This window comes from Cricetulus griseus, chromosome 4 (genome assembly GCF_003668045.3).
Source record: "Cricetulus griseus strain 17A/GY chromosome 4, alternate assembly CriGri-PICRH-1.0, whole genome shotgun sequence".
NCBI classification, from domain to species: domain Eukaryota; kingdom Metazoa; phylum Chordata; class Mammalia; order Rodentia; family Cricetidae; genus Cricetulus; species Cricetulus griseus.
This window is the reverse complement of record NC_048597.1, coordinates 85922078-85942274: the sequence shown is the minus strand read 5'-3', so window position 1 is coordinate 85942274 and position 20197 is coordinate 85922078. Positions and strand designations below refer to the sequence as shown.

Sequence of the window (20197 nt, the reverse complement as noted above, 5' to 3'; positions counted from 1 at the left end):
TGAAAAGTACTTTACAAAAGAGAAATTGAATTTAGGCAAAACCCCAGATTCCTAGCATCAGTTAAAGGTACACTCTTGCCACAGACACAGAACTCAAGTGACAGCAGGTGAAGTTAAGAGAGCCTTTTATGGCCATTTACTGATAACAAATCATGAAGAATTAATTTTAAAATAATCCTTCGGTACACATGGAACTTTATCTTTCTTTTTCAAAAGTCAAAGCAAATTAATCATGGGCAGAAAGAAAAATTTAAAAGTCCTCACCTGCAGTAATGAAACCACTGTTTCTATAAGAGCAGAAATCTTTGCACATGTGGTAAAAACACACGATTTATAACATACAGTGGCCACAAATCCACAAATCCAGTTAAGGTGTTCAGGCAGTGCACTCAGAACCAAGTCTGCAGTGAAGTCACTGGCTGCAACACAAGCCAGCACTGCCCAAAACATCAGCCTCATTCTGCATTGGGTTTTCAATTTAAATTAGGCCACTGCATAATCAGAAACCTTTTACTGTTGGCAAATCATTTGCAACCTGCACATTCATTTCTGGAACTCCCATATGGGGTTGTAACCTATAGTGTGAGGAGCTCTGTGTTAGTGCAGGAGTGAGTAGAACCTGAAATTAGCACATAGTCTGAGAGTACAAGGCCTTGGGGTTCAAAGAAACTCACATTCTTCTAGAATTACCATCAGCATGCAGGTTATCTTTGAAGGTAGTTGCCCCTAATACTGGAATACTCCCGGGACCCAGAGCCTGCTTGTGGAAACATACCTATAAAGATTGTCTCAAAAGAGGGTCCTCAAAATGGCCCAGTGGTGAAGACGGCTTGCTGTTCCTCCAGAGGACCCGAATTTGGTTCCCAGAACCTACATTGAGAGGTTAACAACCACCCATAATTCCACTTCCGGGGGTCTCATAGTTTACATAGACGCTGCACTCCTCCCTCCCAAAGAAATCTTCCAAACAAACAAACAACAGGTTATTTGGAAGTGAAATCACTAAACTGTGGGATTTACAAGTTAGTTTTAGTAAACAGTAGTTATTTATTTGTCAGCAGTCAGCTTTTAAGCCCCTTTGGATTCGATGCTGGTCACAGCATAGCAGCGCTAACAGCACCGTCAGCTTAGCATGCCTCGGGTCACAGTGTCCTGGGGCACTCCTGCATGCACAGCAAGTCCCACTGTCACCCTATAGTCACTTGTGGGGGAAATATTTACTGGCTACACAGGCTCAACTATAACACACTTTTGTGGATTAAAACGTCATTATGGAAATAGCACAGGAAATATTTTTTTCCCCAGACATGATTACTTAGGATAAAAGTCATTTAATATACCCACAAATGATAAGTTCTGTGAACCATTCAGGTTTTTTTTCTAACATACATACATAATAAATTTTCCTCACTGGGCAAGAAAATAACAAACCAAATAAGTTTAGTGCATGTGGGGGAGCAGGAGAGGAGCCTGACATTTTCCCTAGCTTCTGGATTCAAATATTATATTTCTAATTATAGCGCCACAGTGGGGCTGTTTGAGGATGAAATGTAGAATGAGTGAGAAGAAACTGTTTCCTGTGTTGGATCATTTCCTGGAGGGAAATAGCATTGGTCTTTTGTTCCCTAGCAAGACACAAAACACGATGCCTTTACCTTTAATGATTTGGGTTTCCAGGTAGTCACATTAGAAATGCAGAAACACAATCCGTGGCCTGGTGCTGATAAGTCAGGGTAGCCTAGCTGATTAGAGAATCTTCCTGGGGTAATTGCCAGAGTCATTAAGATGTCACTTACACACATGAGCACCTCGAACATCACTCTCCCACATTGTCCTCCCTGCTGGTCTCGTTAAGACATCATAGTTAACTCACGTGTGATGATATGGGAAGAACACAGCAGACACAGTGGCCTTGTCTAAGTAGGCACATTTCCCTAACTATCAAGAGTGGTACCCAGGGATGCACACAACTCTCACTCTGGCCTCGACTTTTCACTGTATCTAAGCTGGTCACCTACGCAGGGCACTGTCCACACTCTCCTGTTTGCCCTTTACAAAAAAATCTGTGAAGCAGGCATAGTAATCTCTATTTTGTAAATGACCAAACAAAACCACCTACATGTGCCAGGTTTTGGTCCGGACCTGGGGGTGAGATTAGTCATTGGGTATAGGAATTATCCGTTCAGTTTCTGCCATTTGGCAATGCAATTCCTCTGTCCCCGATGCTGGCCTCTTTACCCCACACTTGTCCTACTTAGTTTTCTTGTCACTGTGACACAAGATGGAGTCATCTGGGTTGAGGGACCCTCAGTTAAGAAAATGCCACCATCATCTCAGCATGCAGGTAAGCCAGTGGGGGCATTTTCTTCACTAATAATGATTGATGTGGGAAGACCCAGGTCACTGTGAGCGGTGGGTAACTGGGCCTAGGTTGTGTAAGAAAGTAAACTGAGGAAGCCATGAAGAGCAAGCCAGTGAGCATCACTCCTCAATGGACTTTGCATTGGCTCCTGCCTCCAGGTTCCTGCCCTGGCTCCCCTCAATGATGGACTTTTATCAAGACATGCAAACTGAGGTAAATCGCTTCTTCCCCAAATTGCTTTTGGTCATATGTTTCCTCACAATAGAAACTTAACTGACAAAAAACTGTGGAGAAGAGTGGGTGTCCAGGAACTAATCTCATTTTGTCTGCAATGGCCACACACTGATAGATCTGTGTTGAACTCTGCTCTGGTGGCCATGACACAGAGGGACTGCTTCCCCTCACCACTCTCAAAGTTGAGTACAACTGAGAAGAAATTTTTTTTTTTCGAGACAGGCTCTCTCTGTGGAACAGTCCTAGCTGTTCTGGAACTTGATCTGTAGACCATGCTGGCCTTGAACTCACAGAGATCTGCCTGCCCTGCCTCCTGAGTGCTGGGATTAAAGGTGTGTGCCACCACTGCCCAGCCTGGGATGAGTTTTTACACAGTAAATCCCAGGGTAGCTTCACTGAGTGGTATACACTCAGTGAAGGGAGGTGGAGATGATGTTTGCCATGATGATCACATATGCTCCTGATGGGACAAAATAGACTGAGCTCAACAGGAATGCAGAACTATGTACTCTAAACAAACCTAAATTGGGAAAGAATGGCTTGTAATTACCCTGAGAACATTCGTGAGACATCCTAAAGAAAAGCCGCTACATCTCTACATCTCCCTAGTTCAGGAACCTAAGTGACCTGGTTTAAATCTGCTGAGCAATCAGTTTTATCAAATAACTGTCCTGTCTCCAGGTGACCAGCAGGCTGGAAAAGAGACAAGCGAAGACTGAGCACCTCTGGTCTAGAACTGGAAAATGGGGCAAAAGTTCATTGCTACCCAAGGACCAAAATGGAAGCTGCTATCACAAGCATACGTCACAGGGCTAAAATGTTTTAACAAAACAGCATGTCATTACCCTACCTAAGCCAATGATGTACCACCACATTGCAATTTTAACTGAGCAAGCCACAGATGTTCAGTTTCTCACATGCTAAAAGGCATCTGCTCATAATACTGAAAAAGCAAAAGATGGAATAAACACTATAAGGGGTGTAATAAAATATGGACAGACTGTTCCTATTCCATCAAAGAATTAATCAATTTAAAAGTGATAAGAATGACTGGATCCATTGTTAGTGTGTATCAGGAAAGATGACTTCCTCATACAGGCTCCAAAGCTCAAGTAGTTTAATTCATGGCTAGTACTTTATATCTGACATACACACGTCACTACATACATTCAAAACTCTCTCTGTGTGTGAAAATTGTAAAATTATTTGAGTAGTGATGTGAGCTCTTCAACACTCTCAATTACCTGCACCTCGGCTTCTGTTTCAGTTCCCGCCTTGGTTTCCCTGGGTGGTGAACTATAACCAGCAAGCTAAAACAAACCTTTCCCACCTGTGGTGGATTGAATAGGAATGCTCCCTTAGGCTCATGTGTGTGAATACTGGGCCCATAGGAAGTGACACTATTAGGAGGTGTGGCCTTGTTAGAGTAGGTGTGGTCTTGTTGGAGGAAGTGTATTACTGTGGAGGTGGGCTTTGAGGTCATATATGTTCAAGCTACTCCCATTGTGTCATACAGTCTCTCTGCTGCCTGTGAACCAAGATATAGGACTCTCAGCTCCTTCTCCAGCACCATGTCTGCCTGCACACTGCCTTGCTCCTCGCCATGATGATAATGGACTGAATCTCTGGAACTGTAAGCAAACCCCAATTAAATGTTTTCCTTTATAACAGTTGCCATGATCATGATGTCTCTTTACAGAAACCTTAACCAAGATACCACCCCCATCCTCCAGTTTTCTTTTGGTCAGCCTCTTCTCACAGCAACAGAGTCAAACTAGGACAATGTGTATTCAAGTAAAATAGAGCCCCCTTTGCAAATGCATTTGAAAAAGTCCAGAAACTTCATTCAAGTTAACATATAAGACTCATGAGTGGATCCAAGAATTCAAAAGCTCAGAAAGGGAAACTAAATTACCAAGGATACCCCTCTTATGATAGAGGCTTCTCTACAGCACTGATGCTAAGATGAATAAAATAACATTCAAACTGAACACAGCTTACTTTTATTCCCCTTTCCTGGAACACAATATTGGCTCAGTTCTTCATGGGTGGTGTGTAGTCCAATAAAGAACAGTACTCAGGCTTTCATGATCCAGTGGGATGGGAAACAGGCTTGCTCATTACTCTAATATATATATATATATATATATATATATATTATATATATGTCAGACAAGTCATTTAAAAAAGATCCATTATTTTTATGTAGATGTGTGCCTATGTGAGTGTCGTGTGTGTGTGTGTGTGTGTGTGTGTGTGTGTGTGTGTGTGTGTGTGAAAGAGAGAGAGAAAGAGAGAGAGAAAAAGAGAGAGAGAGAGAGAGAGAGAGAGAGAGAGAGAGAGAGAGCAGGTGACCTTGGAGGCCAGAAGAGGGCATCAGATCTCCCTGGAGCTAGAGTTACAGGCAGCTGTGAGCCTCCTGATGTGGGCGCTGGGAACCAACTACTATCCTACAGAAGAGCAGGAAGCTTTCTTGACCCCTGAGCCATCTCTCTAGTCCCCAGACTCACCCTTTTTTAAATGGAGATTTTGTTGTATTTTTGTATTTGTTGTATTATTTATGTCTGTCACCCAATGTCAATATTCATATGGAATTCATAGCCCAAATAAAAATGAAATAAATGTGACTGATTCTTGCCCAGGACCCATAAGAACACACGAGTCTAAATGTTTGCACCTGTAGGGTGTACTTTAGAATTGTAGAATTCCGAGGTGTATGTACCTAACTATCCAGAGTCTTAGCTAATGCTGTGGGAATATGTGTCCTCTTGATCCACAGCCATAAAGAGCTGTTCACAGAGGTGGGCTTGGCCATCCATAAGAAGCATAGTATCTTTCCCAGCTTTAAGCCCATGCAGGGAGTGGACAGCCTAAGCCTTCCTCAAATCTGTGATTTCTTGGATTCACTCTATGCTAGGAAGCTAAAGGATATGGATTTAAATGCCTTCTGTCTGTCCCTTCCCCACTATGGAACTGAGGGGCACAGGAGGCCACTCAAATGTCTTCTCTTCCAGACTTGAGTAAAATTTGATCAGAATAAAAAAAGGCTGAAGAGGATGAATAATTAGGGTTTTGCTTCTTGGGTTTTGGGGTCCTTTGAGACACTACTGACGATACTGTCAGGGCGGGTGTCCAGACAGTAATGGCCATCACTCTTGACTGGGGGCAGAGGCACTGTGCTGTTGGGAGATGGGAGTTGCAACACTGGCTGCCTCCTGATGTACAATTTTCATTGCACAGCCCCAGCTGGGAGCTCAGAAGGCTATGCCAGCCCAAATTCTCTTCTCCTAACTAGGGATGAAGCATGCATATAATTTTTCCTTCAACACAACTAGTATTACTTTGTGGACTGAAGGACATAATACAACAAAGAATAAAGTTCTCATTTCAGTTAAAAAGTCCAAGGAGAAGCACATAGTATAACATGTTTGTGTGTCATTGGTATTTCTGATAAATACCCTCTCTGTTTAAACAAACACGCCTGAGAAACACGAGGCAGGTGCTCGTCCAATTTGCACTAGCCGATAAGTGGTGGCATGCACCAACGTTGGAGAGTTTTAAGGTTATTGATGGGTTATTTAAATAGGCTGCTGCAGTCTCCTGGGCCCATAACCACTTCTGGGGAGGAATCAGGCACTTACACGGCCAAGATGGGGAAGTCATGTTAGGAGATAAGTGCTTTGTGGTCCCTAAGCCATAATGGCCTAGAGCAGCATCCATGATGTAAGAGGGTCTGACCCTTCCTTATGGCTTGCATACAATTAGCCACAAAGCACCTTGCATGTGAACTGCTAACATCACCCTTGAAGGAAAAAGATCTTTTACATTACTCAGTCTCAGGGAAACTTAAAGGTTTTAATGGCCAAGGGAAATATGGTAAACTTTGTTCTTTCAGATACATCCATGTCTTTGCTGAGAGGGAAAAAAAATGCAGAACAGGCAACGTTTCAGAGTTAAGAGGCTGACAGAGTAGAACTGGTAGCCTAGACTTCACTCTGGGGGAGGAGGAAAAGGACAAACAGAGGGTTGATGTGACTGACACTTATGCTGGCCAGGAAAAAGGGATGCTGGATGGAGAGTGAGTTCCGTGGCTAGTGAGTTCAAGGTGCTCAGCCATGGGGCAACTAAAAGAGTAAAACTATTTGTGGTTAGAGAAGGATGACTCTCGTTCATTTAAAAATGCGTACAGTTACGTATTATATTGATGATATACATACACATATTACATTTATATCTTTTGTTTTGTTTTGTTTGTGGTTTTAGCAGCAGTTTTTGGGGCAAGGTGGAGACAGACTCAGATACGAGAAAGTCAAACCCAGTGTGGTGGCCCATGCCTTTAATCCCAGCAGTCAGGAGGCAGAGTCAGGTGGATCTCTGTGAGTTTGAGGCCAGTCTAGTCTACAAAGCAAGTTACAAGACAGGCAGGGCTGTTACACTGAGAAACTCTGTATTGAAAAACAAATGAACAAAACAAAACCAAAAGCAACAATAACAAAGTCATGCCCACCTAAAAACAAAAGAATACCAAATTAGAACACGGGTGAAGAGCTGTGATCTGCTTTTGGAGAAATGGTATCAAAAGTGATGTAATTATTTGTTCATGCACACAATATCTAGCTGGAATAAGTCTCACTGGTAACATGCTGAGTGCTCAGAGGGCCAGCAGTGAGGACAGGCTGCCTCTGAAAGTCTCTTTAGCAACCAAAGTTTGGCTACCTAGCTGCTTATTAGACTCTGAATCCAGGGAAAGTCAATAGAGGAGAAGCTGGAACTAGTCCATTTGTGAACAGCTCCCAAGACTGATGCGGGGACATAAATGGCCCTGCAGTTTGGATACCATCCATGGGCTTCCATTACCTTTGGTAGCTTTGCTCCCAGGAGACGTACTCTTCGAGAGGCAGCTGAAGAAATGTTAATTAGGAGATTGGGGGGTGTGTGCCAGCTTTCTTAATGATACATGGCAGATGGGCTTGGTTTTAAGAGGCAGTAGGGGGGGCTGTGTGTCTCATGACATTCATCCATCAGCTGGATGCTGAGCAGGAAAAAGCCCATTTGTTGTCAGAGCCACTGGGAACTCTGGGACCCCATGTAGTCCATACACACAGAGGCAGACTTATGATCTGGGCAGAGGGGAGACCTCAATGCAGAGTCTCACTTAGGTAGAAGCCAAGCTTGGGTTACTAGAACACTCCATGAGGTACACAAAACATTCGGTGTTAAGATGGATACAGGCCTATGCCTTGTTATTGAGAAGCAACTATTTTATATTTACTTATTTTTATACTTTTCATTATTATTTCAGTTTATGTGTACGCCTGTGGACATGTCTGAGTGTATATATGTGCACCACTTGTAGAGAAGCCCAGAGAGCCCAGAAGAGGTGGCATTGCCTGAACTGAAGTTACAAAGGATTGTGAATCACCACATGGGTGCTGGGAAATGAACCCAGGTCCTCTGGAAGATCAGTAAGCATGTTTAACCCTTGGGCCATCTCTGCGGCCCTGAGAAGTGACGGTTATAGTGTCTCAAACACAGGAATGACAGCCTGATGACAGTCTGCCTAAAATAATCTATGTAATAATTTGCTGTCATGAAGAGATATCTGGGATAAATTTTGCTGGGGAAAAAGCAGCTTACTAAATAACATATTGAATGGATCTATTTTTGTAAGTATTACATCAAAATTTGGAAAATAAGCCTGGGAAGATATAAAAACTCAAATATCAATTATGTATGGAAGGTAGGTGGATGGATGTTTCCTACTTGCTCCTATTTAGTTACCTGAATCTTCAAATGTTTCCTAATTGAACATACATTCATTACATAAGAGAACATTCTAGAAATGTTTTAGCACTAAAAGCTGGAGAGATGGCCTTGTGTATGTATAAAGCACTTGCTAGGCAAGAATGAAGCCCAGTGCTTGGATCCCTTGAACTCCTGTTAAAGTTGGGTGGGTGTGATGCTAGCTGTAGTTCTAGCCCTTGGAATGCAGAGATGGGACCCTGGAGCAAGCTGTGAAGCTAGGTTAACCATGTCAGCAAGCCCTGGCCTCAACCGAGAGATCCTGTCTCAACCAGTAAATAAGGTAGAGAGACTTAGCAACGCTCCTGACTCCACCTTTGGGACTCTACATGCACTTACACACACGCACACACACACACCACACACACACACACACACAACACACACACACACAACACACACACACACACACACACACACACACACACACACACACACACACCTACCTATACATGCATGGACACATACACATGTATGCACATCACACACACATACACCTACAAAAATGCATTAAGTTTCATTTTTTAAAAATTTGAAATCGCATTGACTAGAAGTCACTTACCGACTAGGGACTTGTGAGAATTAAAGAGCAATGTGAAAACTATTTCTCAAAATTCCCAAGTGCCTCAAGATTTCTTTAAGGAAAGGCTAGGGGGCACAGTGACAACTTCACTGGCCGGCTCCAGTATATTTGCAAGAAAATTCAAGATCTGCTGGGTACTTGGAGCTGTGGACTCTGCTATTAAATACACTGTTTAGTTATTGCTTCAATAGACACAGGAAGCTAAATATGGTCTTCTTGCTACTGGAGAAGAAAACACATTTAGAATTCAAAGGCTGGCAAATAAAGATGACTGCTCCTAGTCTTGGCACATGAGTCTTGAATGGAAGCATTCCTCTTGTTCTACTTTTGGGGGATTCGATTCTACTGCTATAGGAGTGGGTGCAGCCTTCTGCAGGGAATAGAGAGCATTCTGCTCCCCTGCATTTAAAAGTGCCTCATTTTCCTTCTGCCTCCCACACTTGTCCAATTGTTCATGTGAGAAGAGATGAGTTTCTGGGGAAAAGAGTTCTAAGTAGGACTTGGAGAAGTAGGGAAGGGAGTTGTGCATGTGTTTGATGACCAAGGGCAAGGGAAGCCTTGCCTTGACAGTGGACATGGCTGGGCGGAATCTGAGAGAAAACATCAAGGTTCACTAGACCTTTACACAAGAGTGATTCCCAAATCAGCAGTAGCATTGGAAGCATCTGTGCATTGGATGCCTGATGCAAATGTCTGTACAGTGTAGAGCCAATTAATCCTTGTAACAGACAAGGTAGCCCATGTGCCCATGCACAGCACTGCCCAGTGCTGAAGTGACAGTTCTTGGGATATGCTGGGCTCTTTTTCCAACCCAATCACTGACTGACTGTCAAGGTGACTTTGGGAAAAGACCTAACGTGTTTGTTCTTCAGTTCCCTGGTCTGTAAGACAGCCACAATAACTGGCCACACCACATGGGAGAATAAACAATCTAAACAGGAAATGCAAAGCCCTTGGGGTGAGACTAACCACACAGCCTTCCACAAACATTGATTGCCTCTCATGTTGTGCACAAAGGGACAGCTAGTCCAGATCTGCTTAATTCCCTGAACACCCAATATCATCACCCACCGTATCAACAGGGAACTGGACCCCCAGGGATACCAAAATTCATGGATGCTTAAATACAGTGGTGTAGATTTTCATAGGTTTATATGCATTTTGCCCTACATACACCTAGAGAAGATTTACAGTACTCAATATAATGTAAACACTAGTAAATTCCAATAGTCACATCACTGCTTGGGACCCAGTTGCTTAAACTGTGAATCACAAGAGTGAGCCACAGTAAAAAGGCTTCTGAACACACAGCAAGCAAAAGTGAATCCCAAAGCAAACCTGTACAAGTCTGAGGTGTTTCTAGCAGCATTCGCCTGTGCTATGTCCTGCGACTTCACTGCGATGTTGGTAGTGAACATACAGCATGCTCTGCACGGCACGTGCCATCACCACCTGCCAAGGGACAGAGCTCAAAATATCTCCACTCCAATTTGAGACTGCAGCACATTGTCCATTGTAGAGTTCTTAATGAGCATGCAAAGCCTTTTGTTTTTATAGAATTAAATAGCCTAGTTATGGGAAACAAAGACTTTTTAATATTTTCCTACCATCACCCCCCACCACACAGTTCTCCTGTTAGTGTACCTTTGGACCCTGTTCTTAGAATGATTGATTTTAAAAATTGCTGTTTGTGTTGCTGACTTGAGTGTCATAAAAAAAGGAAATCACTAAAGAATTTTGGCCTAAGTTTAAAACAGAATTTCCAACCATTTCTAAGATGGTCCTAACACACCCCTACTATTTTATACTATGCATTTATGAGAAACAGTATTGTCAGTATTGAGAATCAGTCAAAATCTCGATCAACTCTGGAAAACACTGAGGATGTACCGTGTCCTGTAGGACCTAAAATTTAGTCCACAATTTGATTCTTTATGTCAAAACAACAAGCAGATCCATCTTATTAGTATGCAAATTTGCTGTCATCTTTAATAAATAGTAAATGTATGTGTGAATCAAAGAATTGTTTTAAAATAAAATTTTATTTATTATTAGTAAATGCTTCATTTTTGTGCCTATTTCATATACCTACTGTGTAGTTTGAATAAGAATGGCCCCCATAGGCTCATATATTTGAATACTTAGTCACCAAGGAGTGGCACTATTTGAGAATTAGAAGGATTAGGAGGCGTGGTCTTGTTTGAGTAGATGTGGCCTTGTTGGAGGAAGGGTGTTGTTGGGGATGGGCTTTAAGGTTTCAAAAGCCCTGCTAAGCCCAGTCTCTCTCTCTCTGTGGACAAATCAGGATTTGCTCTCAGCTCCAGTGCCATGCCTGCCACCATGCTCCCCACCGTGATGATAATGAACTAAACCTCTGAAACTGTAAGCAAGCAAGACTCCAATTAAAGGCTTTCTTCTGTAAAAATTGCTTTGATCATGGCATCTATTCACAGCAATAGAAGAGTAATGAAGACACCTCTACATTCTGGGTCAAGTAAAAGTTTGTTGGCTGACAAGAGGTTGCAAGTGGAAAATACTTAAAAACGTTCATGCACACAGGGTGGGGACATCCACTGGAGCACAGACAATCTACCAGTGACCTTGATCCCAAAGAAAAATGACTCTCTGTCCCTCATAACCAATCAACTGCAAATATCTCCAGGCTAGAGTTTTGAGCTCCTTGATCTATGAGGGGTCTTATTACAGGCAGCCACAACAGCCCAGAGTTAATGGTTTGTTAGCTTTTAGTGGACATACATGTTATGCCTCCTTTTCATTCTGATGGCTTACCCATGGGGATCTTTATTATACAGTACACACTCTCTGGCTTTCTCAGGATAAACACTGCACACCTGACTACCATGGCCATTAAGGACCAAGAGCAGCATGGCTGGACCATCTGGCATGATGACTCAGATATAATTAATGTTTACTGAGTAAGTACATCCATCAGACCCCAAGGTAGGTGTTTCTGCTTCTTTTATAGGACATTCTATGTATCTACAGGCCTAATTCATTAGTTAACCATTAAAATAAAACCCTCATGTGTTAACGACAGTTTTCAGTTTCTGTATCCTGATATTCTGACATCCACAGGGCCTTGCTAACTAATCAGAGCCCATCCCACCTCCTTCAGTAGCACACACACTGTGGGCCACTATAACCCCAGGGCCAGGTATGAACCACCAGGGACTGCCCCTCTCCAGACTTCCTGCTTAAATGATTCAAACTAACCAGCTCCTACCCTCTACCCTGTCTCTCCTGTTCCTGTCCATACTACCCCGCCCTCCTTCTGCCTTCTGGCCTGGTGTTTCTGTGTGTGGAAGCCCTGGTGACTGTGCCAAGCTAGCCTTCTAAGAGGACATGAGTAATAAAAACATCTTGCTCAATGACCATCATTTCTGTGTTTCTTATTACACCAGGTTAAAACAGATCTGAGTTAACAGAACATCCCCCAAAATTGTGGAGTTAGTTTTCTATCATTCCATTCTCTATATTCAGTAAGCAAGTTTTAAATTTTCTTTGTAATTTCCATTACTCAGCCTCATGCTAACAATACTTAACAAAGGCAATTATGTTTAAATTTTATTGGTATATAACTAAAAAGATTCAATTAAAATTATTTCCTGTTAGATAAAAGACCCAGCCCTTGTCTATCTTCACAGTACTACAATTTAACTGTGGAGCTGGAGATACTCTGTGGTGACCTTCCACCTACACCAATTATTCTCCCCTCAGTGGGCAGCCTGGATGCGTCTCAGAAACCCACAATCACTGGGATGGAAGCCGATGTATCTTTGCAGGCCCAGCTGTAACGATGTAGACTGGGGTTCTCTGGGCAATGAGAATTCAAGGTGCTGGTTCCCTGGGATTGCTTCAGAGTTGTCATGGTCACCACCCTTTCTGTTGACATAATTGTTCATCTTCCCATCACTGGTCCAGCAGTGCTTTCTGTGGTGACCTTGAACAGGCACAGTGAGGAGGTTGAGTCACGGATGGATGAAGGTCTACACTGTGCAGCAAGATTGAACTGCCTTCCTTTTTTCTTCCTCCCAATCCCTCCCTCCCTTTCTTTCCTACCTTCCTTCTCTCTCTTCATTCCTCCATTTTCCCTGAAACACATCAGACTATATACACAGCCCTTTCTGGCATTAACACACAAGGAGGGCACATGTTCTCGACACTGTTCATCCAGGGGAAGCAGCACTGACTCCTGCTTCAGTGGCCCAAATGGAGAAACGAGACATCATTTTTCTATTCATTACACAATATGCTGGCTGCACAAAAGGGAAACACATGGAATTGGGCTAAGCATAGAGTTCAAGTACACAGTGAGTTTAGATCACATAAAAGGGCCCAGATAGAAAACATATATTCCTTCCACGGAAAAGAATAAAAGTACTGAAATTTAATCTACTACAAACCAGTTTTATAACGCTGTCGAAAGCTTTGAACAGGGATCCATAGATCCGATGCAGGATTTACTGCTGGCCTGTGTTTGGCATCTTTATAGACACCAGAATTTGAAGACAACTTGAAATGTTTCCATGCCTCCCAGGAGGTGCTCAAATTCATTCATTCTATGCATGATTACTGTACATCACTGTCCCAAGTGATTGCCTTTGCCTTCCCAGAGTCTACAGTCCAACGAACAGATCAGCATAAGCCTCTGATGTTTTGTCCACATTTAAGCATACATGAAAACCATGTATGTTTTAAGACTGATAATCTAGTAACATTGACGACAGTTTGACAATGGTGGTAGCACACACGTGTCCATTAGCTCAGCCACAGCTGTCCATTTTCTTTTCACTGTTAACCGAGATGTATGTCATGGGATTCCATCCCCTAGGTAAAACATGGCAGTGCTATCTTGAAATGAGAGCAACTCTGATAACCCACAGTGGACCAGCACAAGATTGAGCCCACTAACATTCCCTTGTAGAGGGTGTGGATTGCATTAGGCCGTATGAGATCCACTCCTAACACTTACAAGCAGGCAGTTGCTGTGTGTGTGTGTGGGGGGTCTTCTCCAGGGAAGTAGGCACCTGTAAGTTGTTACACTCTTGCAAGTAACCCCAATTAAACTCATTGGAATTGTTTCTTTGGTTTGTCACTGGTGCCCTATCTGGGGTGAGCAGACATTCATTCACATTTTCCCCAGGGAAAGTTAATGCAACAACGTATCATTAAAGTTGTTTTTAACAAAGATCATATATGACTTGGCACTGCAAGATCTAACTATATATGCACCAAGGCGTGTAAGAGAGCAGTGGGACATAAACAGCATATTAGCAAAGAACAGGTTTCTCTTTGATTGGCATTTCCATAGTGCTCTGCAAAACAAGATATAAATGCTTCACCAGACTGGAGAAAGACACAGATGAAGCTGTTACCAGTCTGTTACTGGGTTCATGCATATACATTATCTGCCTATCACTGGCCAAGCAGAGCCGAGAAGAGGCAGCCTCACCTCTCTTCAGGAATAACCTCAAGGAGACAGGCCTGTGGGGATGTCTGTGAGTGCATTTTCTTGATCACTAATTGGTATAGGAGGGCCCATCCACGGTGGGAAGTACCAACCCTGGGCTTGCTGTGCTGCGTTTTGTAAGAAAGCTGGTTGAGCGGGAGCCAGAGGCAGCAAGCCAGTGAGCAGTATTGCTAGGCAGTCTCTGCTCCAATTCCTGCCTCCAGATTCACACCTAGGCGTCCCCCAATAACAGACAAACCCGTGTCCTAGTTTGGTTTCTGTTGCTGAGATAAACACTACGACCAAAAGACACTTGGGAAGAATAGGGCTTGTCTACTGTCCATCAAGGGAAGTCAGGAGCTCAGGGCTGGAACCTGGAGTCAGGAACAAACACAGAGAGCCACAGAAGCATGCTGCTTGTTGGCTTGCTCTCCAAGGCTACTTTCCAACACCATCAAGGACCTGCCTGGGTATGGCACTACAGACAATGAGCTGGACCCTCCTGCATCCATTGTTAATTAAGAAAATGTCCCACAGATGTGCCCATGGGCCACTATGATGGAGGCAATTCCTCAGTTGGCACCCCATCTTTCTAGATGACTCTAGCTTGTGTCTAGTTGACAAAAACCAACCAGTGTAACATGTAAGCCAAATGAGCCCTTTCCTCCCCAACAGTCCTATCATGGCAATGGGAAAGCAGGTTCAGACAGCATGCAGGAGACTCCAAACCACAGGTAACTGCTGTGCTCTATACATAGTGTCAGGAGTGGCATGCCATAAAACTGTCCAGATTTTCACTTTCTCATATTGCATAAAAATAACACCAAGTCTCCCAGCTGATGATATTTTACAGTTGGTGAAATATGATTTTTTTTATAAAAAGCAAGATGAGTTGTTGTTTACTGGGAAGTTTTAGGAACTGAGTGAAAGGCTGTTGGCTTTAGACGGTTGTAAGCGCGTGACATCTTTGCACGAAATACTTTAAGAAACTGGAAAATGTCACTAATGCCACATAGTTTCACAGATCACTAGTCATTTAAAGAAATCCAAACATGTTTTTGGTGCATCTTCCATTCTGGGCCAAGAGTGTGACAACAGTCAAACTGCATGTTCTACTTGTCCTGTTGTTTGGTGCTCCAGTTTAGAATCAAGAGACGGGGAATACTGGGGCCAAGAATAGGGATGTGTTTCCAGGTAGCATTGCAGGATGGCCACAGCATGATCAAAAGATGCATTTGTTTCCTTTTAACCTTAGTGTTGTGAAAGCATTCTGAACCAAAGAGAGTTGAAAAGCATACCAAGAAAAACACACACACACACACACACACACACACACACACACACACACACGGCAAAAGAAATTCCATAACAATGGCTGTAAATTATAACAGACTTCATTTTCTTAGGCACAACTTCTAAACTTACTGGGTCACAACTGTGACATCGGCTTTAAAGACGTTCAGACAAATGACAAGCGCCTTGGTGTAAAAGCAAATATCACACTGGAAATAGGTGTGTCACCACATTCACCACACAGACAACAGGTAAAGTGTCTACAGGGCAGACATAGTTCAGCATTGTTGACAATAGGTCACAAAACTGATGAGGCATTTCCCTGTGGAGAGGAGGCCTGCTTCCCCTCCCTAGAGAGTCACATTCATTCCTTTTTGGTCAGTGCTAGGGAATCCGGGGATTCCCTGGATGAATATTTCTTTCCCCCACCAAATTCATTTCAGTCTTTTCTTTTAAGTAGGCCGGCCTCTGTTAGGAATTCTCTGACAGGTGGGACAGTAGGACACGTGAGTCATTGTGAACACTGCAGGGGATGCGTTGCTGCCAATCAGCAAGGTGTGCTTCTCTGTGCAGACCCAAAATAGCCTCAGATGACAGAGAGAGTAGATTTGCTTCCTAAGCACCAAGCAAGAAGGGAGGGGGCTTGAAAAGTCAAGGGCTCACATATTTAGACACCCCAAATCAGACCTATGGGATGGAGCGGGGAGCCTGGGGAACCCTGGGATTTCCCTTCCATACTCAAGGCACATAGTAGCTCAGAGAGAAAAAAAATATTCCATGAAGAAGTCCAACATGTCAAGCCAGGAGATGACATACATTTCAATTCCCTATTGTATTATAATGAGGCAACTCACTCTCAAAAATTGGGAGACATCACAGAATAGTGGCAGGGAGTCAAGCAGACCCAGGTTCAAACCTTACCTGGATCATTGACTGGCCATGTGGAGTTTAGAAATTATCTAAAATAGAATCAAGGCATGTGGATATGGTGACACATGCCTGTAATCCCACCACTTAGGAGAAGGCAGGGAGAACACAGGGAGTTCCGGGGCAGCCTGAGCTATGGAGGAAGGCAATGATGCTACCTTAGAGTGATAATGGAAAAAGATACACACCACCTAGTGAGTACCTGGTGTGGAGTCGGAGCTGCACACTTTCAGATAGTTTCCTTAGATGAGCTTTTGCAAGACATGTGTCGGGGCAGAGAGGTAAATTATAAGGATCTGGACAACATGTCCCCGGCTAAGGAGATTGGAAAGTTGTCTTACAGTCTGAAAGCTTCACGGTAAGAAGAGTGTAAGTGTGAAAATCTATGTGCAATGGGGAAAGTATTAGAATCAGATAGAATTTGACATGTTTGTTAAATCAAGCAGTAGCTAAATGTTACTAATGCTGCCCAGCCATCATAGGCCTATTCATGTAGTCTTGGCTAAGTCCGGTTTTTTTTTTTAATGTTTTTTTTTTAAAGATTTAGTTGTTTTTATTTTATGTGTATGGATCTTTGCCTATAAGTATATGCACCATGCTGTGCAGTACTCGTGCAGGCTAGAAGAGGGCATCAGATCCCCTAGAAGAGTTACAGAAGGATGAGAGCTGCCATGCGGTGCTGGGAATCAAGCCCAGGTCCTCTGCAAGAGGAGCCAGCACGGTTAAGTCGAGTCTAACTGCAATAATTATTCTACACGTCTTGTAAATAATGCTCATCCTGTCCATCTTACTTTGATAGTTGAAACCTTTGGCTATGTTCAACTAGAGACACGTATTCTATACTCTTTGCTTTCCTTTCTCGCCCTCCACTCAAAACTTTCTCACTCTCTCATAGCACCTGTCCCAATGTTAAAGACAAGCCAATACGAACCAATGAGCAATAAAATATTAAATGCAACACACGGAGCTGGCTGGTTTTCCTCAACGAGCCTGGGATCTTTGGTTCAAAAGTAAAATAGGCTTAGATTTGAATCCTGTAAAGCATAGATCTTGATGAAGACTATTTTACAGGCCACCGGTTAAACCCAGTTTATCCTGGGGCACCGTGGCCAAGCAAAAGCCACCAGGTTGGACTGTAGATGCGACTGCAGAAAGCCTTCTCCCCACGGGGAGAGTCCCACAGAGCAATTTCTTCTTGCAACGTTCCAAGTGAGCAGGGCTGCTCGTGTGGGAAAGCGCACGAGTCCGCTGCGCTCCAGTTCAGCGCATGGTGTAGGTGCACAGGGCAGTGTGTCACGGGTCCCTCCAGGGCCCCGGGAACCAGGGATCCATCAAACTCTCCGCACCTAACTTTGTCCCGGAACAAACCCTCCTCGAAAACGCAACGAGGCAGGAGGAGCAGAGCACGTAGCGTGGGGATGCCTTCAGCTGCAGGAGAGACGGCCCTCCTCCCCCACCTCTTCCTCGGAGGGAAGCGACCCGACGGTGCGGCCCCGCCCAGCCCCACCCACCGGCTCCACAAAGCCACTGCCCAGGCGCGCGGGTCTCCCGGCGCGAGGAGGGGGGGAAGGAGGTTGAACAGAGCTGGTACCTTAGGAAGAGGCTGCGATGCCAGAGCCCGGGGACACCCGCAGCATCGCACTGCCGCCGCCAGCTCCTCCACCCGGGGCTGCCGAATTGCGCCCTCCCTGCCTCCCGCGCCGCGCTCCGCCGCTGCGCCCGCTCGGCTGCCCGGCGACCGCCACTGTCAAGTGCAGCCCCGCCCCCGGCGCCGGCCCAGTCGCCGGCTCATTGGCTACGGGAGTGCCTGGCTCCGCCCCTAGGGGGCAGGCCCTCTCCAGGGGCGCTCTGGAGGGTGGGGACCCAAGCTGGGCGAGGCTTCCTGCGGGCACCAGGAGCTTCTGCTTTGCCAACCCAGAAATAGACAGCTCCAAAGAAAGGCGAGAGAGGAAGCGTTTTCTCCAGGGCGAGGGCCATGGCTCCGTGGGACGGGTTCCCTAGAATGGAATATTGAAATCGTAGCTAGAGGGCTGGGGGCTGGGTGGTTTTGTCGGCTTGCCTTTTAAACAAACTTGAAATTGCTCTCACACACCTCAACTCCTTCATCCTATGAAGAAGCTAAGCCAACTTCAACAACCTGCCCGTCCAAGGTCATTGAGCTGGTGGTTCTGTTTTAGACTTACTCACATGGAGATTGTTCTAACGTACAATGTACGGTCTAGCAAGCGGTTAATTGTAATGCTATAGCTATAGAAGTAGATCAGAGGTTGTGGGGTGGGGTGGGCCACACAGAATTGGGAGTGCTTGCTAGTGAATAGGCTTATTTGGGAGAGGTACGAGCACACTGCATTCCCACCCTCCCTCCCCCCCACCCCCACCCCAGTGACTCTGGACACCTGTCTCTTGACTGTGTTATAAGCTCCTGGAATCATTTTTAGTGAATTTTTATGATAGGTGAGTTATCTCTCAATAAAATAATTATAAAATGTATTGAGTTGATAGCGTCCAATAAAACTTACATGGATCTGTAGAGTGTGCCACAACTTTGTCCACTGTGGCCAGAACTTATGATTTATGTGCTGGCATCCACCCAAGCGTCAGTAACTTACCTCCATCTTCACCAACCTACTCCAATAGGGCAAAGATTCAAATGTGCCCAGTCTAGAGATGGGGGTCGGGTTGAGGTGTCCTTAATGAAAGAAGATGACAGTTCCTATAAGGAAGGAACCTAAGTGCTAGACCCAGAGAACTAAGACCAGAGGAAGGCTCTGGGTCCAGTCATGGCAGGGCTGGCATATGTGTTGAGCAGTGGCAGTAGCTAAGCATGAAGGGCTTGGCGGGTAGCCCAGCTGAACAGCCACAGGACAGAACAGTGATGGCCCAGAGACAGGTAGTTAGCCAAGGAGTAAATTTGGGGCTCCTTCTGGGTTTCCCTACTCCGCACAGAATGTGATATTGATAATAGGCCTGATTTAAGCCCATTTTGTCACCTGTATAGCATCAAGAGAAGCACCCATTGTACAGTTTCAACACTTAGATAATACAAGCAGTTTTCTAAATTCTCTCCCAGGAACTGGAGTGGTGTGGGCGGAGCTCAAGGCCTTGACTTCTGAGTGCTGAGCTGGAGGGCTGTCTCCTATTCTCCATCTTGTCAGCCTGTGAATGCACTCAGAAGCATTCAAATTGACTGGTGGCCTGTTTATTTATTGATTGGAAAGTAGAAATATGACAGAAAAAAATAGCTACTCATCTAACTCCCTACAAAACCCTAGGTCCTGGTCTGTCGGCTGGAGACACTGCTTAGTGGTTAAGAACACTGGCTGCCCTTGCAGAGGACCTGGGTTCAGTTTCCAGTGCCGACACTTCAGGGGCTCACAACCCTCTATGACTCCAATTCCTGTGGCTCTAACGCCCTCTTTGGCCTCTGCAGGCATTGCATGCATGCGGTTCAGGGACATGTACTCAGGCACTCATACATGAAATAAAGCGTCTTTGTCTCCTGCCAGGTGCAATAGGCAGCATGCCC

General features: G+C 44.5%; 1 protein-coding gene across 3 annotated transcripts in view; it reads right to left on the bottom strand.

The window, feature by feature from the left end:
* Positions 1-18423, bottom strand: part of Fry (FRY microtubule binding protein) — a 378278-nt gene extending 359855 nt beyond the window's left edge. For 2 of the 3 annotated variants that reach the window (XM_035443188.1, XM_035443189.1), the window contains exon 1: positions 18263-18423. The gene's annotated coding sequence lies outside the window, so the exon portion shown is untranslated. The remainder of the gene's footprint in view (positions 1-18262) is intronic. The other variant, XM_035443184.1, reaches the window with a different exon arrangement.
* Between the last annotated feature and the right edge of the window lie 1774 nt (positions 18424-20197).